We start from the raw sequence: 22,905 nt of genomic DNA on the forward strand, positions 1-22,905 counted from the left end.
TTGGACCAAGGACCATCCAGGGAGATGAAGCATCCTCGGCTCGGGGACCAAGCAGGAGCAGAGGGGGTAAAATCTGCACATTAGTTGCCCTGTCTTTGGTCAGTACAGGGGGAGTGAAACCCTGGCTTCACGTCACCTTTGTCTATTGGGGCCCAAGTGGTCATCTACTTGCAGACAAGGAGAAGCAAAGCTGACTTCTGAGAGTGGAGGCAGCTCCTAGAACACAAATAGAGAACACAAATTCTCATGCCATGTATCTTCCCCAGTGTTCTAGTTGTTAAGGCTGGGGGAGATTCTGCGGCCCCGTCGTGGGCAGCTGCTGTGGGAGTGTCCCCCTCCTGATGCAGATGGGGCTTTCAAGGACTGTGTATTGCAGCGAATCAAGGGGCTGAGGAGAGGAAAATTAGACAACAGCACGAGACCCTAGGGTACAAACACTAACGTTTAATGCCGTCGTTTATTCCCTTCTCGGGGGTCCTTGCTGTTTATTTTTGAGGGTGGGCTGCCGTGACCATGAAAGGGGGTGAGGAATAAGGAGACTGTGGGTGATTGGAACTGTGCATTGGGTTTGATGTTTGCTGCAATTTTGTGTGTTTAGTGCTATGAGTGGAGCTGGAGATACCGCATCGTGTTGTATTTTCCCAGCTGTATCGGAAAGTCCATACTGGGTCCTGGGAGTCCGCTGGACGATGGCGTGTCTGCCTCTGAGAGGTTTTCCTTTTCGTGGTCCTAGTAAAGCTACTGCTATGCTTACCATCTCCAGCGTGAGTACCGGATGAAGGACATGAGGGGACTCTTAGAGAGGGTGGTAGAAAAGAAGGCGAGGCTTGATCATGAAAGGCCTATCCAGACTTTTATCCGACTCTTGTCACACAGGTGCTGGGGAGCCCCTGAAGGAGGATACGTGTTGAGAGCTATGTGAGCTGGTGTTCATTTTAGAAACATGCTTTCAGAATCTGTTGTTGGAGTAAGTGTGGCAAGAATAGGTATCACCTGAGTGTGCTATTCTCCAAAAGCAAACATTCAATGGTTTCATTGACCTGAGCTTTGAGCAAACTACTTTATACATACTTGATACATGGGCTTTAAGTCTGAGCAATTGAAAGGAGGAAGAAAATGAGGACAAGGGGTACACAGATGACATTTAAAATGCACTGCTCGTAAAAACGAGTGAGTTTGATCCTCAACCAAAAACTAAGAGGCTCTGGATTCATAGATCAGCAAGCAGGATGAAAGAGAGCAGAAAACACCAGAAAGCACTTTCTAGCTGATCGGGTAGCATCACCCCCAGAGCTGGATTAAAGGGCGGTTTAGCCAAGCGGCCTGGCTCAATGGGGCTGCGCTAAATGTAGTGAGTGGAGAATATTTTATCTTCCAGAACCTCTCTCGAGTTTAGCATGTCATAGATGTGGCTGCAAGGAGTGTCTGAAAAGTCACTCTGGGGGGCTGAGACCCCCCAAAGCTATGCTCTGGACATCATCAGATGTTTGAGAGGCTTCACTGTAGGTCTGGTGACCTGCAGAGCTTCTGCTTCACTCAGCAACGTCTGCCAGTGCTTCTCAGTAAGGCGACGCTGCCCCCCCCAGAGGCCTTGGGGACCGGAGACCGGGGGAGCCACTGGCATTTAGGGGACAGTGACCAGGGATGCTGGGATATCTGCAAAGCTCAAGAGCGTCCACACGTTGGAGAACGGTCCCACCCGAATGCTGATGGTAACGAGAGGGCGCCGACCCTGCCAGCAGTGGTCTCTGCTCACCCGTCCGTCTCTCTGGCGCGTGTATTTAGAGAATACTGGCTGGAAGGCGTGATAAATGATCCTGCCTGCGTATGCTAAATTACCACCCTGCCCGGGGCACCGACATGCCTTGGTCTTGCCCTGATTATCCTAGAAGGGGTGACCAAGGAGGATTAAATCACCCCTTGTAGCGTAGCGTCGTGGGGGTTTCTATCTACTCTTGCTTGGAGCCAGGGGAGAAAAGAATGTCCCTTCAGCCTGTGGATTTAGACCAGTATAGCACGTGGGTCCCCCCAAGTCCTGAGGTGAAAATCAGGATCGCAAAAATAGTGTGACTGGCCCACCCTGGCCTCCCCGCCGGCCGTGCCGTTTTCCCTCTCGCGGGGAGGTCCGTGCCGTCGCCGCCCCACCTGCCACCCGCCCCTGGCGCTCTCCATGCCCCAGAGCCAGTGAGCGCCCTGCAGGGTCACGGAAAGCCACCTCCCATCACAGCCGCAGCTGCCGCTTCCCGGTCCCCTGGGTCGGCGCCAGGCTGCCCGCGGAGCCTCCTGTGGGGGCCCAAACCCTCCGGCGTTGCTGAGGCTGCTGTAGAAGGTTCTGGAGACCTCGGCACATCAAGCCCAACTGGGATCTCTGCCTTCTCCGGCTGTCGGTACCCCCAAGTCAGCGTGGCTTAGGGGAGGGCTGTTCTTCCTGGTTTTGCCCACGCCCCCCGCCCCCAGGGCTCAGAGCGGAACCCGTTCACGGGGCAGGGGCCCTGCTGAGCCGCCAGCAGCCCGCTGGCTGTCCTCGTCCTCGTGCACGGCACTCCTTCCCTGGGGTTTGGGCTGTCCCGGGGGACCCTTGCTCTGTGGCATAAATAGGCTTCCGCGGTTTGTGCTATAAACGGCCACGCACGCCCAGACTTGCCCGAAACGCCTGATAAACACAGGCTGTGTCAGGCAGACCCCTGCACGCCCAGCCCAAGGAGCCATCCGAGGGCATTTAATGGCGTTCTCCCCGGGAACCCAAACGGCTCTCTGAATTGTTCCAAGATAGAAAAAGAGACTTTTAGGGGAAGGCAGTGCCTTCCAGGCCCAGCAGACCTGCGTGTCCCCTGCGTGGGGGACACGCCAGAGCGTCCCAGCCCCCATGGGAAGATGTGTGCGGGACACAGAGTGAGGGGCTTCGGGTCCAGAGACGCTGCTTCTGGCTGTGACAGTCGTAAGGTCTCTTCAGGGGTGGGGAAAGCAACTAAAATCCGTACTAAATTCTGTGTAAAATAATGTTAATACTCGTAGTTTGTACCATTGTTCGGTTCCTCGGATGGGAAGGTTGCTATTGAAATTCACCGGGCCAGGACCTCGCCTCAAGTGCTCTTGTATCCTGGCTGGGATTGTTTTCTTCTTGTTGTTTTGTTTCTCTGTTTGACGTGTTTATTGGTTATAATTCTCCATTGTCTCCAAACTCTTTGAGCCTTTAGTAAAATTTTGCCACCCCGACGAGCCATCCGTTAAGGGGACTTTGTTCCGAGCAGGCGTTCAAGCGACTTTTCACAGTTTAGGACAACGTGGGCGAAGAAGACGGGGCACGTGCGCTCAGCAGAGGGATTAGAGGCAGGATGACGCTGACTGCAGGTGGCTCTTGCCCAGGGACGCCTCCGGACCGAGGGGCCGGCCCTGAGCTCCTGCAGCTGCGTGGGGTGGGGTGGAGGGAGGGCAGCAAGTAGTTTTGTTTGGCTGTGAAAGGAAAAGGTGAACGCAGAAAACTCGCATTCAGAATTAAAAAAAAAAATCCATCCAGTCGTACAACCACAGTGACGTGAGCGCATAGGCAGCCTTTGTCAAAGCGCTAGGAAACCCATGTCTGAAAATTTTTGTTCCAGTTTGAAAATTCAGCCCCCCGGAATTTTAAAATAAATTATATCAGGTGCACTGGATCTGGGAAAATAAAAACAAGCTAAAATACAGCAGGCAGGAAAAGCACAGGACATCGTCTAAACCCTTAAGGCCAGCCCAGAACACAGGCTTTCTGCCTGAAGCAGAACAGGTGAAAGGAGCAGATTTGGGGGCTGACACAGCCTTGTCTGTGGTAGAAAGACCAGGGTTTACAATGAACTCGGGCATAAGCTTCTGTTTGGAGTAGTTTCTGAGCGTGTACCTTTTTTTTTTTTTTTAAGAAAAATAGTTATAAAGCAAATAAATACTTGCTTTAAAAAATAAAGCAAGGGGAAAGTTCTGAATGTCCACAAGTGAAAATTATGCAGTGACTTCCTTGACGGGCCCATTTCAGTCCCTCTGAATAACCTCTAAGACACGACACACGCTGGCTAACAAAGGGAGTGCAGTAGAGGGGCTGGCCGGTTACTAGTTCTGCCGGGGGACGCCGTCGGTGTGCGAGCCTTTGCTTGGGGACATTTAATGATGAGGAATAGTGAAGCAGTGCTAGGACAGTAACAGGGTTCTGGCCCCATAACCCCCTCCCCACCCTGCGGGCACACCTGCTGAGGGATCATCCTCGGCCAGAGAACGCCCAGGTGCAGAGCGGAGCACCGGAGATTCCCTGTCACCAGGGCTCAGCCCGAGCCTCTGAGGGCCTTGGTGCTGGGAAGGCCTTTCCTGTGCTGGCCTCCGCCTCCCTAACTCCCACCTAACTCCCACCCCCACGCATCTGCATCCTAGTCTCTGAACACTAACCAAAGTCCCAGACACTTGCATTTTCAGGCCTGTGTGTGCCCCGCCCCCGCCCAGACCTCAGTGCTCCCCTCTCTCCCTGCTCCCCCATGGAGGTCCACATAGTGTCCGAGCCACCACGCAGGTACGGGGGCTCCAGGAAGCTGTCCTGGTTCCCCAGCTGGCTTTATTTATTTGAAAATAATGACCGAGTGCCAGGGTCCTATCTGTGCTCCCAGGGCACTCACCATGCCAGCTTCAGTGACCCGTCCCTTTCCCCACCAGACCGCGGGTGCCCAGCGCGGACGTGGCATGTGGCAGCTCCTCAGTGAAGGTAAAGCAGGTGAAGGAGTGAAGGCACTGTCCCCCTCCCCTGACCTCAATTCCTAAAGTGACCATTCTGCGTCCTTTTACACACATTCATGTTACTAATCCCAGGTGACATTGTCCTCAGATCCTTGCGGCTACATTTAGGGCTCAGAAAGACCCATGTTATGGGCCTTCACTTGGATTCTCATTAGAGTCTGCTTAGCAGTCTTTTTTTAAAAATATTTATTTATTAATTAATTTATTGGCTGTGTTGGGTCTTCGTTGCTACACACGGGCTTTCTCTAGTTGCGGCGAGCGGGGGCTACTCTTCATTGTGGTGCACGGGCTTCTCATTGCAGTGGCTTCTCTTGTGGAGCATGGGCTCTAGGCACGTGGGCTTCAGTAGTTGTGGCATATGGGCTCAAAAGTTGTGGCTCGTGGGCTCCAGAGCACAGGCTCAGTAGTTGCGGCACCCGGGCTTAGTTGCTCAGTGGCATGTGGGATCTTCCTGGAGCAGGGCTCGAACCCGTGTCCCCCACGTTGACAGGCAGATTCTTAACCACTGCACCACCAGGGAAGTCCCTGCTTAGCAGTCTCTATTTGCAGTCTTCCTTTAAACATTATTACACAAAACATCCCGGAACGACCAACAGACACAGTGGAAAAGGCGGGGACCCACCCTCAGAGCTAGTGGCTTGCCGTCCACTTAGCCCTGTGACCCTGGTCCAGAAACCACCCACCCTCGCGTTGCATTTCTCATTTGATCCAGGAGGGGATGGACTCGCTATGCCCTGTATTCAGGAATAACCACAGTGCCCACTCTGTGGCAGGCCCTGGGTTACAGCACTGGAGCTCCCAGGAGGAGGAGGGTGGAGGGACACACGGGTATACGCAGTGCCCGGGGTGGGGGGTGGGGCGGGACACACCTGGAGGGGCAGCTCAGATCAGCCCTGCCAGGTGCTGGGGACCCTGCCACAAAAAAAGTGGTGTTTATGTACATCTCGAAGTTCTCGAAGGACAAGGAAGAGTCCGCCAGGTTGGGGGAGGGTGATGGAGGGCACCCAGGGTGGTGAAGTCCTGAGACAGGATGAGAACACTGCGTGGGGCGAATTAAAAGACGCCAGCGACGTTGCAGGAGGAGTGACACCACCCACAGTTACCCCGCCAGGACCTCTCAGCCCGGCAGCAGCTCTGAGGTAGGTGGGCCCTAGAGGGACGATGGGGACCTGGTTTAGTTCTGGGGGACTCTCGTCAGGAAAGTGTCTCTGGGATGGCATTTTTGCGGACATCTGACCTTGGGCGGGAGTTTGTCGGCTGGGAGGGCATCGAAGCGGAGGGGCAGGTGGAGGGAGGCCTGGCTCTGGACGAGCTGAAGCTGAGGGACGCCAGCCCCACACCCTGGTACCTGCGATCAGAGCCTCTTCCCTCTGTTCACCTTTACATTTTCCAATCCCTCCCCGTTTCTCTGCGGTATTTATGTGCACGTCACGCCCTGGAGGGCAGAGGCGGGCTTTCCAGATCTTGGCAAGCCCTTGCACACAGCACCCGCCCTCCAGTGAGCGGTGAGTTTCATTTCCCGCAGCCCCATCACAACGACGCCCCTGAACTGTAAATGGAACTTCAGAAGAAGCCAAGGCTCCTTTCTGGTGGCGCAAACCCCATTCCCTTCCTTTCTGGATTTTCTCAGGTCAGGTTTTAAGGGCAATGGGGCCATAATGACATTCCCTAGACTGAGAGTGAGTTTCGAATCTGTCTTCCCTAGAAGCCTACCTGTTACCGTGAAGACCGTCCATCCCGCCTCAGAGGGAAAGTGGATGGAATGGTGGGAAGCAGTGCTGGGGATGGGATGGTCCCCCGACCCGGCAGCGGGTGACGCCCACGTCTTGCCTGGGCCTGCGAGCAGGGCAGTCTCTGATGTTCAACAGTGTTTACAGATGACACAAAATATAGAATTCATGTGAAAGAAACCCAAAGGCATACTGTCACCATCCGCTGACATTAAAAGCGTGAGGACAGTGTTATAAACACTATATATCCTGTGTCCTGAAACCCGCGCGGCTGTGGGCGAGGGACCAGGGCCCTGAACGTGGCCTTCTCCGGAGCGTGATCCGGGCTGGTCCACGTGGTCCACGTGCTGGTGTCAGTGCCGTTTGCAGAACTGATCTGAGACACAGCAGTTTCCTAAAAGCTGAGCACCCAGTCAGGATGTGTGAAGAACAGAAATTCCTTTCCCTTTAAGATTATGAAAATGGTCTTATCCAGCCTCCAGGCAAGTTATTTGAATTGTAAAGTATCATGAGGCTGTGTGGAGCCCCAAAATGGTGGAATCAACTGCTGAGAGGTTTTGCTTAAACACTGAATGTGGATGGAGAATGTCTGAGATGACACACAAACTCTGACATAAATTATCTCCAGAAAGATATTTAAATTAAGCGGCAACCGTGAGGGTTATTCTCCTTGCAAAAATCTAGGTTATGGCTAATGAGAAATGCTATCTCAATATAGGGCTACATTAATCAAATTGATATGACATTTCACCATTGACTTTATTTGTTATTTTTATTATGATTAATGGGAATAAGCATTTAGATTGTCATCAAGGTATATGGCAAAATGAAAACATCGTTATAAAGGAGGCTTCTAATGAAATAATAAACAAGAAGGTCACGTCTTACCTAGCTGATTGTGTGCACGCCAGGAGGGAGAACGCCAGGCCAGCCTCTGACTTCAGGCCGGTTCCAAACCTCTGGCCCCCAGGGAGCAGCCCGGCTCTGTCCACGTCCTGCGTCACAGGGGCCTTATTTCCAGGGACAGTGAACCGGCTCGCCGGACAGGCAGCAAGTATCTACTAAGCCCCTGCTGTGCGCCCGGCGTTACTGTGGTTGCTGGGAATGTGGCAGTAGCTAGACACAGCCTCTGCCCTCACTCAGCTTTAGGTCCAACGGGGGATAGAAATAGATTAGATAAGGTGTCTTGGAAACTGGTTCCAGGGGACCCACAGGTGCTGGGAGCTCAGAGGGGCAGCGCCGCAGTCAGACTCAGAGGGTCCGAGGAGAAGGCTTCCGGAAGCCGAGAATCCAAGGAGGAGCTGCCCTTCTCCAGGCAGAGGAACAGCGTGAGCAAACAGCGTCCCGGCAACGGCCTTCGCCCCACCCAGTATCCAGCCCGCGAATGCGTAGATTCAGACCCTTTGCTGGGTCTCTGGCTAACAGGTCAGTTAAGTAAGTTCCACTGAACCTCTTTTAAAGAACCATCCAGAAAGTAGTGACCTTTCTCGCTCTTTTTTAACTGAATTGAGTATTATCTCCCTTGGCCTCGCTGTGCGGCTTGCGGGATCTTAGTTCCCCAGCCAGGCATCGAACCCGTGCCCTCTGCAATGGAAGCGCAGAGTCTCAGCCGCTGGACCGCCAGGGACATTCCAGTAGTGACCTTTCTGAACAAAATGGATTGAACTGAGTTGAGATAAACGCTTAAGCTAAATAAATATATTTTCACAGAAGCAGAGCTGGTAGCTTCCAAAGCTTCTGTGTGCTTCTCTCCTGAAGTAGTTGCTGCATCACGATTTGGGGGGGTCAGGAGCTGAGCTGGGGGGGAGTCCTGGGGATGAAGCAGGAAGACCCACCGCCCAGAGGGGAGCAAACCCAGGATCCGGGGACTGCGGACAATCCAGTCGAGGGCTGGACCATAACCTCGTTATCACGAACCCTTTCAAGCCATTACGTTCAATTACACGGAAGAGGCCAGGAGGTTAATACAAGCACACGGATTGCTGAACAGTTAATGAAATCACAATAAGAGAATTCAATGACCACAATCAATTATGAATGTAAAATCTGATTAGATGATGGAGAATGATATCACCACGCTCATCTCTTCCCGGGTGATGTATCGCTCTCTCCCTTCAACTAGCATCTATTGAGTACTTATTATTTGCTGCACACGAGAGGCTGAACGTTGGGGACATAAAGATAAATAGGGACAGAGTCTTACACCTCAGCGGATAAGGCAGAAACCACTGCAAAGGGCTTGGGGAGAGAAGAATATCTTTTGGCCATGTGCTCTGTTTCCTTCCCTTTTTTTTTTTAAATTGAAGTATAGTTGACTTCAATGTTGTGTTAATTTCTTCTGTACAGGAAAGGAAATCAGTTGCACATATATATATAATTTTAATATTCTTTTTCATTATGGTTTGTCTCAGAATACTGACTGTCTTTCCCTGTGCTCACTCCTGCACTGTTGGTGGGAATGTTAAGTTGGTGCAGCCACTATGGAAAACAGTTTGGAGATTCTTTCCCTTCTGATGGCCTATGTGCTCTGTTGCATGGGTCATTTGCCTAGAAATCCTCCCTCATCGTCATACAATTTTACAGCCTCACAGGTCCTTAGAGAATCTCAGAGGCTTTTTGCTTTCAGGCTGTCTGGATCCTAAGTTTCTAGGCAGTGCCTGTGGGCGATCTGTTGATAAATGCCCGATGGTCCTAAGCTCATAAAGACCTCCTTAGTCTAGCCACAGCATGAGGTATGAAGATACGGCCCTGGGCAAAAAAGGCAGAAGTCCCAGTGCTCACGGAGGTCCATGCCCACATGGTGTTCAGCCAGTGCGTCTCTGGGGAAGGACATTCATGAGATCATATCGCCAATGTAAACATCTAAGCGTGACCCATGCACAGAGCAGAGGTACACCTCCCATGACGGTAGAATAAATACGGAATTGGACCAGCCAGGAGGTTCTGGAAAGGCTGCCCGGGGAAGTGGGCACTCACAGAGGCCTGAGGACAAACCTGCCTTATTTGGGTGGGAAGGGTGTTTGAGGGAGGGTGGTGTGTGCAAAAAGGCTCAAGACGGAAGGGATCTGGGTGTTTTCAAGAGAAAGGAAGGCAGTCACGGCATGGAGCTCAGAGAGTGAGGTGGACCGTGGAGCAGTTGAAGCCCCGTACGGGGCCCTGTGAACGTGTCGTGGATTCGCACGTGTGGCTCAGAGCCACAGGGAGCCACCCAAGGGGACTGTAATGGAAGGGAGCACAGGCTGGTGAGCTGATCACACCTGAACTGGAGAACTCTCTGGCTACAGCGTGGGGAGGCGCTGCAGCCGGTGAGGGCCAGGCTGGCAAGGGAGGTGTTGGAAGTGGTTCAGGCCACACGCGATGCTGTGTGGACTCTAGCGGGTGGTGGAGAAGCGGGGGTGACAGGCATGAATGGCCCCGACTCCCAAGGGCCACAAGATGCTCCATTTCTCTTCCTCAAAATTCACACCAGATTTAGCTCCTAAAGACCACTCGCCATAGGAAGCAAGTGACAGGTGGAGGCAGATTTTATTTGGTTGCCGTGGCGCCCACCCCGTCCCCATTCCTGGGGTCCCTCCAGGGCTTACGCAGGAAAAGTGAAGCAGGGCTGTCATAGAATCTTCTCATGCTTCCAGGTGCCTTCCAACAGAGAGGCTTAGATTGAACTCCGTTGCCTGATTCTAAAATGAATTTGGATCTGCGTGGCCCCAAATACCAGCCATCGGTCCTTGTCTAAACGTCAAACCGTAACAAGGGGCACTGCCACCTGGAGACATTTATTTTAAACCCACACAGCCCACCTGCACATCTGAGCGCTGCCGCTCTCCTGCGGCAGAGCCACTGGTCAGCGGTTCCTTGTGGCCTGTGCCCTGCGTCTTGCCCTTGGGAGACCATTTGGAGGGGGAAAGCTCTGCTGGTGGGATCAGCTCGCCCAGCCCAGCTTGGCCGTGCAGAGGGAGCTCCACTGTGGCGCCCAGGAGGAAGGCGCCAGGTCTGAGCCCTCTTCTCTGAAGCCTCCCTTACCCTGGTCCTGCATCCAGGGCTTTGCTGTAAGTGGTAGACCACAAAAACCCGTTTCCTTTCCTAAACTCCCCCAGCCCTTTCCTCTCCCAGCCTCCTCCTCCTCTCTCTCTTTATTGGCATAAATATTTCAAATAAAGAGCTGTCCGTTTGGGGCTGGGGGTGATTTGGGGGGTTACCTACCCCCACCTTGCCTGAAACAGAAAAAGGCTGTCAGCTTCCCCTAGGTCGAGGGAGCCCACAATTCTGGAAGCCAAAGGCCCAGGGGAGGTGGAAAGAATACCTTTTCCCACTACCGGTGACTGCATTCCCAGTGCAGCACTAATTAATTTATCAGTGAGTCGTGCCGTGTCCAGTACTGCCGGGCTCCATATTTTGCCATCTCCCTGCCCTTGAGGAAGATGCCCGGGAGGTCAGGAGGTTCCTGTGGTCAGCAAGCCTGCAGCCCAGGCTGGAAAGCCCCAGGCGTCAGCCCAGAGGGCATGTTTGCATCACCTGACCGCTCCTCCAGCGCAGGCGGGTGGGACCAGGGATGCCCACCTGCGGGTCCGCTGCAGTGACCGTGCACATGGTGCCTTGGACAGGACGCGTGGCCCAGAGGGTCATGGGGACTGAAACCCACGCTCTGTTGGAAAAAGGCATGTGCTGGCTGTGGGCGCAAGAGCCTGGGAAAGGGCTCCTGTTCCATTTCGTCCGCCTGGAGACAGGCTCCTTTATGACGGCCTGCCCTGAAGGGGAGTCTTTTTCCAATTCGCATAAAGGTGGTAGCAGGGGCCCCGGAGCCCGAGACTCAAGCAGTGGCCCAGGGGTTAGCCTGACGCCCAAAAGCTGCGCTCGAGACCGAGCCTCTGTGCGGGATGAGGACTAACCCAGTTGCCGGAGAGCTAGAATCTTATAAGACAGGATCTCAGAAGATGCCGAGGGACTGAGAAGGTGGCCCAGGGCCAGAACACAGAGAAGGCGGCAGTAACTCGGAGCCGTGAGGAGGAGGGATGCTGGTTCGTGGAGCATCCGTGTGGCCGAGTCACGCTGGACACGGGGCCTGGGTCAGGAGCGCCGGGTGCCTGCTCCTGGGGCCCAGGACGGAGGCGCCCGCGCCCGCGGAGCTGCCATGGCCACCGGGCTCTGGCCGCGTGCTGAGCGGCACCTGCCAACTCCAGGCCCCCGCGGCGGCTGAGGCTCCTGGCTCTCGCTGGGACGGAGTGGGTGCGTGGCATCTGACCCGGGCAGGGGGTGGGACTGCCGTCAGCCAGCTCTGCCCTGCAGGCTCCCCCTCCTGACACGATTCCCCTGCAGCACGAGCTGCGCTTCACTTACCTGCTTTACGTCCCCCCCATCCCTCCCCCGCAGCAGGAGGTGTGCTGTAAGGAGACGGGGAGCCTCTGCGCGCATCCCTCACGTCCGATGCTTCACATTCACTTCCCGCGTCGAGTGGACCCTGCCGCACGTGTGTCTGAAGGCGTATTGTTCTCTACAAAGTGATCACCTGGTGGGCATCGTCCCCTACACGTTTTGGAACAGGGCTTTTAGAACTGTCTTCAGAAAATGAGTTTGGAGGTTTCACGAGAAAAAGAAGCCTTAATGCTTCAGGCGACCAACAGTAAATGAAAAACGGGACTTCATTAATACACACAAAACCAACCAAAATCCAACTGCTTGGGGAAATACTTTCCAGCGACTGCCTCTGGCGTTCTTACTGACCAAGATTCCTACTTTTCTGGCCTCTGCATACCTGAGTTTGTTAAGGCCAGAGAGCTGATCCCTGTTGGAAGAGCTGGAGGTTCACAGATGTCATGATGTAAGAAAACGATATTTCCAAATACGCTCACACATTTTCTTTCCAATGAAAGAATTTTCTAGCAATGCTTTGAATCCCTACCGTGCTCTAATCCTCACTTTTGTCCTCAATATTCAGACTGTAATTCTGGAGCCAGGATCGCCGTACTTGCTGCGGACGTGCCTGGGGTGGTGAGGCGAACCCACCGCCCGGTTGTAGGGAAGCATGCATTCCACGGTGGGACTGCAGCACAGCGCATCCAAGACCACCCGGATCACCCCACAGCCCAGCCTCCTCAGGACGGGCGAGGCCAGCCGGGCTCTCCGTGGGCGCCCGTGCGTGGTCTTCCCGCTCCGGACACAGCTCCCGGGACCCCGACACACGAGGGGAGCCTGGCGTCCCCACGGAATGAATTACATGGGCTCCAGGTCAGCATAAAAACCTCGACATTGAACCAAAGGCCTTGAACTCCTCTGGGGCAATTCGAGACCCTTCCTAGCACCGGCTTTGCCCCGTGTCAGAGGGGCCCAGAGGCGCCCAGGAAGCCCTGGCCTGCCTGGGAGCCGGTTCACAGCTCCCCTGTCCCCGCAGGCCAGCGTGGGGGGAGCTCGCGGGATCATGTAGGGTGGTCCCAGAGGCGCAGTAAGCACGCACACCTCACCACACACACACACACACACACACACACACACACACACATGCTATACACACGACCATACACACACAACACACACCACACACACCACACACGGCGCTGGGAGGGCCACGGTTTGCTCCTGCTGGCCTCACACAGAAGAACTCCCGGACCAGCTCCGTTTCTTTTGTCACTCACTTAACCCAGCACTTTTGCTCAGAACTCAGAACTCGGTGCCACAGGAAAATAACACACGTGTGAAGCCTTTTCATCCAGGAAACAAGTGCAGAAGTGTGTCTCATTATCGCTAGGTTACTGCATCTCCCAAAGAGAACCACACAGAGGAAACGGCGCGCCCAGAGCCGTCAGGCCTGCTCCTTTACTTGTCACGTGTGTAGCTCTTTTTCTCTGCCTTTTGGATGTGCTGAGTGGATCCACAATCTCTTATTCAAAACCTTTGAGGCCGGATGTGTTTTAGATTTCAGAAATTTGCAGATTTCAGGAAGGTAATGCGGTGCAGATGTCGTATTTTATGTAAGAGCCCCGGGGCTAGGACAGCACCTCCTACTTAAACTCATTAATGTTTCTGTAGTGAAGGGTGTGAACAGTCACCCCAAGTGTCATGAATTAAAATTCTAATTTGCCTCACATTGTTTTAGGTCAGGTTTTGCCTCTAAATATGAAAGACAAAAAGAAAAAGAAAAAAACCCTCCCGGGTTTTGGACGTTGGAATTGTAGGTAATGGAGTACGGGCCTGTCTTCCCAATTTTTTGACTCACCCATAAAAGTCAATCTGGACATCTTCTCTCCTTCCACTCACTTACCTTCCTTCCTTTGTTCAGGCCGTTGGTCTGATGTTGGAGCCTTTTCTGTCCTTCCCCGATCTCATCATTCTTAAATATTTCAGGGGTAACCGTCCATCTAGTTTTTGCTTCCAAATGCTGCAGCCCCCTTTGTGCACAGAGAACATTTGCGCACAAGGGGAAGTGGTCTTGACACGGATTTTAGGCTTCTTAAAATAGGTTTGTATCTTACGCAGCTTTTCAGACTCCACAACCGGAGGGGCTTACAGAAAAATATAGGGCCCCTGGTGTTTGCGGAGCTACCACTGAAAAGAACATTTCAGGCGCTGGGCAGCTCCCGTCCCTCAGTCTCTGGTTAAATCGGTGAGGATGAGCCGGTGGTTCCCAAGGACCGACCACCTGAGACTCCATGGGAACTGCTTTCTGGTTGCAGGTGACTCTCTGAAGTCGCCCAGGGTTGTATACACCTGTTTATGCCAGGAAAGAAAATCTCCAAAACAGTCCAGCAGAAGGTAACCAGATGCTTCCAACAGGGGTGTGACGTTTTACGCACTGGAGATGCTGATTCTACGTGTTGCGGGCAGCTGCGGCTGTGGGTCGCATCTCCATGTCTCAGGAATTGCTGGTCTCACGTGTGCACCCAAACCAGCGGCGTTATTCACAACAGCCAAGCGGTGGAAGCAACCCAAGTGTCCACCGACGTGTGAACAAAAAGGGCCATCTGTATACAAGGGACTTGATTCAGCCTTTGGAAAGGAAGGAAATTCGGACACTTTCCGCAGCGTGGATGAACTTTGAGGACATCATGCTACGTGAAATAAGCCCATCGTAAAAAGACAAATACTGTACTTATAGGAGGTACCGAGAGTAGTCAAATTCATAGCGACAGAAAGTAGGATGGCAGTTGCCAGGGGCTGGGGGAGGGGGAATGGGGAGCTGCTATCTGATGGGAACTGGGTTTTGGCTTTGCAAGATGAAAAGGTCCTGGAGACGGATGTGGTGACGGTTGCACAACCATGGAAATGGACTTAATGCCACTGAGCTGCACACTTGAGAATTATATAAATGGTACATTTTATATTATGTATTTTACCATAATAAAAAAGAGAACTGCTGATGCTAACAGAGCTAACTTTTGTCTTGCAGAAATGCTTCCTTCTCGAAGTGCTCAGACGAGCGCAAAAGGCTAGAACAAGGCAGTAACATACACCTGAAACTAAAAGGCAAGAGAAACAAATGGAATCGATTACCTCCACCAAGAAAATCTTCTACAGGGTCTTGAACAACTTGTTTTTGTGTGTGAACATTTTGAATTTGCAGCAGTTACGACTCTGCAAAGGGGAACGAAGTGAAACTCAGCTTTAAGAAAACTAGGACACAGTCTCATTTATAGAAGCAGGTGCAGCGGGTCTTATTTGGAAGTTTTTCTCAACTATCTTCATGATAAATAAAAGCAGACACCATGTCACATGAACCAGGGAACTTTGCTCACAGCAGTTGGCAAATTGCTAAATTCCATGAAGATCAAGTTCACCTCGGATGCCCGCACGCCCCGACTTCCCGGCCCTGTGGATGCGGCTGCCTCCGGCATCTGCATCCTCACTCATCAGACAGGCGGGATACTGCTCATTGCAGGGGATTATTTCCCAGACGTTCTCCGCTGAGTCCAAGGCCATTGTCACGCCCTTCTCACCTTCTGTAGCACTGGTTCTGAATCTTGGCCGCGCATAGAATCATCTGGGAGATTTTTACAATCCCAGTTCTCAGCCCACACCCCAGTCCAACAAAATCAGAATCTGTGGGTGCGAGGGCCCACCATTGAGACCACTGTTTTATGTCCCTATAAACATGACATTTATGGTCCTAAAAGTTTTTGAAAAAATCAATAAAGTTTGTGAAATAGGAATTCTTTCTGACCAAAGGGAAAAAAATGCCTTACACTTTGAACATCTAAAAGGTGAGACACTGTTTTAAATCAGCTCTATCATCTTTCATATGGTATCTGCAAGAGTAATAACAACTATATACATTTTCTCCTAAAAAATATATCATCTACTTTCTATCCTCTCTTATGCTCCTTCCCTTAAAAATTTCACCAATAATCCTGTGAGAATTTCACATCCAATTGCATCTTGTCTCACGTCTCAGAATAATTGGTTGAATTATAATCTAATAATTGACTTCTGGTGAACACATATTTATTAAAAGCTGCTATTGGGGGCACTGCGGTGAACAGGACCACTTGCCAGCCCCTCTGAGAAATCAGCTTCTAGAGGAGGCAGGCACACCCCTTTGGGGCCAAATCCTTCCAGCTGGAGGACCCACAACTGAGCCCTCTCGGAGCTGCCTTGCACAGGGCAGCTGGCATCCAGCGACTGGTCTGTGCGGAGTGGACCTGGTCTTCTTGCTTGCATTCGGGGCCATCCAGGGCCATCCCAGAGTGCCCCCCAGGATCGGCAGAAGCTCCTGTTCTCACTAACCCCCCGCCCCGTTCCTCACCCTCTGCCCAACCCTGCTTCCTTGCGCCCTCCTAGCGGTTGATCCCAACAACCTTCCTGCATGCAAGCGCTCATCTTAGTTCCCAGAGAACTGTCCCCAAGACTGCCACAGATACTGGGGGGCAGGATGGACATGGGTGAGGTGGAGAGGTTGAAGAGGTTGGGGGGAGAGCTATGGGACCTGCTGATGGATTAGATGTGAGCTGGGAGGAAAGGCCAGGACTCAAGGATGCCTCCTAGGTTTGGAGCCTGAGAAACTAGGGAGGTGATGCTGATGGTATTTTCTGAGATTCTTTGGGAAGAAACACTAGACATTTTGTTGTGTTCCAAAATAAGGGCTTCCAACTACAGTTTGTAAATTATTAAACACTCCCCTCATAATGGCTATTAGTTTTTTGTGTTCTTAGCACTTTAGATGCATTATTTTAACTCATTTAATTCTCAGAGCATCTGCTTCCCTTAAAAACCTCACCCATAATCCTGTGAGAATTTCATGGAGTGTTTTATTTTCCTGTTCCTGAAATCCTGCAGATCCTCATGCAGGACCCTTCTCTCCCTCCAGCTCTGGTCAACAGGCTGCCCTCACCGTCTCTCCCTTCTTTGCATGCATCAAACATTCTGTGACTTCAGGCCCTTTGCACGTGCTGCCCTCCACCTGGACTGCTCTCCCCCCACCGCATCATCCTTCTGGCTGTGACCTTCAAGCATCCCTTCCTCAATGTGGCTTCTCTTGTCCTCCAAGGTGAATGAGGCCAGGTTGTCCTAGTCTTGCGGTACCCTAACATATTCCTTTATTGACTGACGCTACGGAACTCCTTTATTGAATAGCCCTATGATATTTGATATTTCTTTCTGATTAACCCAATAGTATCTCCTTGATGCTTCACTACAATTATAGTTAAATCTCTCCGTGTGATGCATCTCTTCCCTGGAATATGTTAAGTTTCAGGAGAGCAGAGGCTGCCCAGCTCTGATTTTGCCCCCAGCACAGTGCTTGGCACACAGTCGACTCTCAAGAAATATTTGTTCAATGAATCATGGAAATAGTGAAGCCGATGAGATTCTAGAGCTTCCCAAGAGTACAGGTCACTTTGTTGTAGAGGTGGGATGTGAACCCAGGTCTGTTTTGACTCCAGATGTCAAAACACATCATAATTTGCTGAAGTCAGGTGGGCTGCCCCATCCTACTGATCAATAGTATCTGGACTAATCCACTAGGAGCCCAAGAAGACTTCCCAGAAACTGGATTAAAACTCGGGTTCCTGTGGCTCTTCACTGGGATGCCTCCCGGAACAGCGGGGAAATGATAGTGTTCCCTTTATCCAGGCAATCCTAAAGCAGATCCAAGCTGCCGTATGTGCCCAACACGGTGCTAAAGAACAGGGATGGGATGGGATGGGGGAGACAGGAGGCGATGAAAACGTATCATCCCCTGAAATCCTCAGAGAGCGAGATGGGCTGGTTCTAATTGATGAGGTCTTTTCTCACGGTTGAAGTATTCACTAGAAGACCCTTTCTGTTTGAACCCTCATGGTAAATCTTTCTAAAGTGGATCAGTCCTCTTTCCTGCAATAATAAATACTAATTGCTAAATGAGATCTCATTTTTCGGTGATGACAGAATCCCACGGGGCCACTGAGGCGAAAGCTCTGAACTTCCAGCGCTGTAATGGTGAGATGGAGACAGCCAGGTCCCCAGAAGGAAACACTCTGGGTCAGTGAGCTGAGGACGAGCCCAGCCCCTCCGTAACACGCAGTTAATCCACGTGGACCTGTGTGTCTTCATCTGAAAAGTGGTGGCGATGGACCACATCAGTGTCCGTCACATTGACTGTATCCCACGATTGAGATGACTGGTGCTCAGAGCATTCGTACACACATGTATAGATGTATGTTTATATAGACTTAACACACAGCCTAACGAAAAACACCTACTTTTTGTGATACATTTTAAGATTTTTACCATTTTATTTTCTAAGAAATTTTGCTCACTGACTTCAGAACCCGCTAATGAATTGCAAGGGCAGTTTGAAAACCGCCGTCCCGATTTATGATTCTCAACAATGACCTGGCTGAGTAAAGGTAAACCTTGAACACATGCTGGGACATATTTGCTGTTTTGAAAATTAAGTGTCATCTTTGTCATTTGCCTCATTCTTACAAAAGTTCAGTGCAAAAAATACCCACTTTCTGAGTAAGAATTCTGGCAGGGCAGTAATTCTGGTTGATTGAGATTAATTTAAAACTCCTCTGAGGCCCCGTAGGATTTATCTCAAGGGAGATGAGAGGTGGGCACATGGTACCCAATCAAGGTCAAAGGCATGGGCCGCGAAGAGATGGCTGTGGGGAGGGTGGGGATGGGTCCTTTCCTCGACTCCCTGTCCCTCAGCTGTGACTGCAAGGGGTGATGTGGGTGAATTTGCTGTTGTAAGTTTCTATGACTGCGACCGTTAGGTTTGCAAATCCCTGAGCCCCTACACTGATAAAGGCTCTGGAACCTCCAGGGTGGTGGTGGATGCAGATGAGAAGGTTCTGCTCTTCCAGTGGGACCCCCTTTCGCCTGTCCTGGACAATGAATCCCAGCATTGAAAGACATGAGCAGCTCGGGAACAGGTTCAACCACAAGAGTCAGCACAGACCTTGCCTTTGAGACCTCGGAGCAACTGCATGATTGAAAAATCTGCCAACTCGTTGTCCTCGAATCCCGGGAGCCTAAACAAGCGTCCGTTTGCCGAGGCTGGGAAACCACAGCCCCAGGGGCTCACCTGCGGCCACACCTGGCCCGTCCTCCAACCTGGAAAGGTGTGGCTGCCTCTGTGGATCAGAAAACCGGAATAGACGAAGAAACAAGGCCAAGGTCACCCTCAGGTAAGAGACAAGAATCCGGGTCTCCTGGCTCCTGGCCCAACACTCTGATGCTTAGTCCTCGTGTCTAAACGGAAGGAGGCTCACAGGAGCAATGACAGCATCTTCGTACGGAGCACGTCATGAGCACCTGCTGTATACCAGGCCCTGCGCCAAGGGCTTCACATGCGTTCATTAACTTCATCTCAGAAAGCAAACACTATGAAACTGGTTCCATTTTCATCCCTGTTTCCAGCTAAATCGATTAAAGACGGCTGGGGAAGGAGGGGGTTGGGTGACAGGGGGTGTTCACTTCCTCCCGGCCCAGGGGGACTCTCAAAGTCCAAACTAGGCCGCGTGGACCCGAATGCGTCTTATTGAAGGAACCCAAGATGGCCTTTGCCCAGACTCCTCTGAGTCATGGGTGAGTACATTCAGGAAGGAAATGAATTCAGTGGAGCTAATTCAAATTTCATGCCATTTAATTTTAATAGGACGAATACTGGCCCATCCATAACACTTCTAAATGACTGGAGTATGAATACGTGCCATTCGATGTTGAACCGAAGATATTATTTCAACATCATTTAATCTGATTCGTCTCAGGGGAGACGAAGGGGGCATGTTTAGTGGCCACAAAGGTGGTTGACTGAGATTCTAATAAACCTGGGAACGGGTGAATAAAACACTGTCCCGAAACCAACATCCAGGCCTTAAGCATCTCTGAAGCATCTTAGAGGCTCAGCCCAAGGCAGGCACGTGACCCCCTTCTCTTTTCCATCAATAACGTCCCCGGGGCCATGCACAGAGCATGTGTGCTGGGGATCCTGCCATAGGCCACCCCGCTACAGGTGCAGCTCACTCCTCTGTCCCCACACTACCCCGTGCGCCCCGTGACAGCAGGAGCCATGTCCCCATGTCCCCTGGGGCCTTGTATCAGTGGCCTCTAGTCCAGTGCCTTTGCATGTATTATTAGTGCTGGTGGTCTGTATTGCAACGTGCAGATCCTGACACATATTCTGTGTCTGCCCTCACACACGCTCCTCCACCGAAGACTTGATCAGCCTGCAGTTCCGCCCAGACCTCGCCCTGCCCCCGCCCCCCGCAACAATCATAAAATAAACCACCTACATGCACATCTGAGTTTCACCAACCGTATCACAGCATTTCCAGATAAATCCTGGGATGCGTTCAAGGGCATTCCAAGGGGTCGAAGAAAAAGATCCCAGGCTAAGAAAATTTGTGAAGCCCTGGGTTAAAGTCAATGAGATGTTTCTTTAGGGAAGACGTCTCGGAGCCTCTAACATGCTACTCAGTGCTGTAATTTTGCTAGAAGGACTTGCGGCATTCAGCTTTTCTGTGTTGGTTTGGATTCCCTAGAAGCAGAGCCTGAGACAGAGACTTAGTGTAGTACTTGCTACTCTTTACACGTGCACACGTGCAGTCACCGAGGAAAGCTGGTGAAGAGGCCAGAAAGAGGATCCTCACCAGAAACCGAACTCTGCCCGGACCTTGATCTTCCAGCCTCCAGAACTGTGAGGAAATAAACTTTTGCGGTTTCAGCCAGCCAGTCCGTGGCATTTTGTCATGGCCACCCGAGCTGACTGATACACTCCCACCATAAGAGTCAGAGTCCAACATGCACCAGGGACTTGGTTAAACCACAGGGAGACAAGCTGGGGAGGCTGAGCTTGACATCTCCGAACAGCAATGGGGTATGACGCAAGCTTCGCGTGCCGCGGAGCTTGGGCTTGGCGGGCCTGGAACTGATGGGCAGCACGCCCACAGCAATTCCCACACCCTCCGGGCAGTGGCGGCTTCTTCATTCTGAAAAGATTATGCCAACTCATTAGTCCAGTAAACTGAGACCCAGAGAGGAGAGAGGGAGCCGGGGTCTGTCCACAGTTCCCATTGGTCATTGGCAGCTGGATGATCCAAGGACCCTCCTGGAGCTTCCAACCTGCAGCACAGGTGGGAACGCAGCCTCCAGACCAGAGAAGGTCCTCAGGTCAGAGATGCAGGTGCTGGGTCCGGAAGCCGCCTGGTGTGCCCCGCGGGACCAGGGGAGGAACCGGAGCCTCCACAGCACCTGGTACACTTTTCAGTCCTGGACGAGCACCTTGTGGACCGTGATCGTCCTTGACGCAGTTTGGAAAGCTCTGCTCTAGACCGATTTCAGGCTGTCCAGAAGAGCCTGACTTCCTGTCAGCATCTGTCCATCTGCTCAGCAAAGGCTACCGCACCAAAGTGCCGCAGCCTGGGCGACTGAAAAAGCAGAAATTCATTTTCTATCAGCTCTGGAGGCTCTAACTCCGAGAGCAAGGTGTGGGCAGGGCTGGTTCCTTCTGAGGCCTCTCTCCTTGCTTTGTAGACAGCTGCCTTCTCCCTTTTTTTCACATGGTTTCCCTCTTCCTGTGTGAGTCCGAATCTCCTCTTCTTATAAGGGCACTAGTTATACTGGTTTAGAACCCACCCTCATTTTAACTGAATCATCACTTTTATTTATTTATTTATTTATTTATTTATTTATTTATTTATTGGTTTTCTAATTGTTTATTGTGAGAGGGTAAATCTGGTCTATGTTATTACATCATGTTAAAAGGAGACGTCTCATTTAATTTTTTTTTAATGTTGCAGGTTCTTTATTATTTTCTTGATTTTGTTTTTTTTATATATCTTTACTGGAGTATAATTGCTTTACAAAGTTGTGTTAGTTTCTGCTGTACAACAGAGTGAATCAGCTACATGTACACATATATCCCCATATCCCCTCCCTCCTGAGCCTCCTTCCCACCCTCCCTATCCCACCTTCTAGGTCAACACAAAGCACCGAGCTGGTCTCCCTGTGCTGTGCAGCAGCTTCCCACTAGCCATCTATTTTACATTTGGTAGTGTGTATATGTCAGTGCTACTCTCTCACCACGTCCCAGCTTCCCCTTCCCCTGTGTCCTCAAGTCCATTCTCTACCTCTGTGTCTTTATTCCTGCCCTGCCACTAGGGTCCTCAGTACCATTTGAGTCATCACTTTAAAGGCTTTCTCTCCAAATTCAGAGACACTCTGAGGTCCTGGGGATTAGGACTTCAACATATGAATTTTGGGGGAACACAGCTCAGCCCCTAAACCATTTACCCCTCCACTGGCATCAAGGCAAGTCATCTGAAAAACACCAAAGGACTCTGAAGTGAGCAGGACCTGCCTTAGACCTGAGCCATAGATGGGTGTGTCTCAAAGAACATGTCACTCTGAAGGGAGTTCTTGGGTCACAGAGGAGACACTGGCTGAGGCCCATCCCATCACCAACATCCCCAGTAGATTGGAGCATGTGTTACAGCTGATGCAGCTATGCTGACACATCATATAAAGTCCATAGTGCACGTTAGAATTCACTGGTATCGTACATTCTGTGGGTTTTGACAAATGGTTAATGACTTATATCCACAGTTCCGCCGTGTCAGCCAGAGTAGTTTCACCACGCTTAAGCATCCTCTGTGTCCCCTGTGTTCACTCTTCCCCCAGCCCCTGGCAACCACTGATTTTGTTACTGTCTCCACAGTTTTGTCTTTTCCTGAATGGTTGGAAGTAGCACTGGCTACTTTTTTTTTTTTTTTAACTTTTGGCTGCATTGGATCCTTCTTGCTTTCTCTAGTTGTGGCGATCGGGGGGCTACTCTTCCTTACTGTGCACCCGCTTCTCGTTGCTTCTCTTGTTACAGAGCACAGGCTCAAGGCCTGTGGGCTTCAGTAGTTGCAGCATGCAGGCTTAGCAGTTGTGGCACACAGGCTTCGTTGCTCTGCGGCATGTGGGATCTTGTCCCCTGCGTTGGCAGGTGGATTCTGAACCACTGCGCCCT

This window comes from Hippopotamus amphibius, chromosome 14 (assembly GCF_030028045.1).
Source record: "Hippopotamus amphibius kiboko isolate mHipAmp2 chromosome 14, mHipAmp2.hap2, whole genome shotgun sequence".
Classification (NCBI taxonomy): domain Eukaryota; kingdom Metazoa; phylum Chordata; class Mammalia; order Artiodactyla; family Hippopotamidae; genus Hippopotamus; species Hippopotamus amphibius.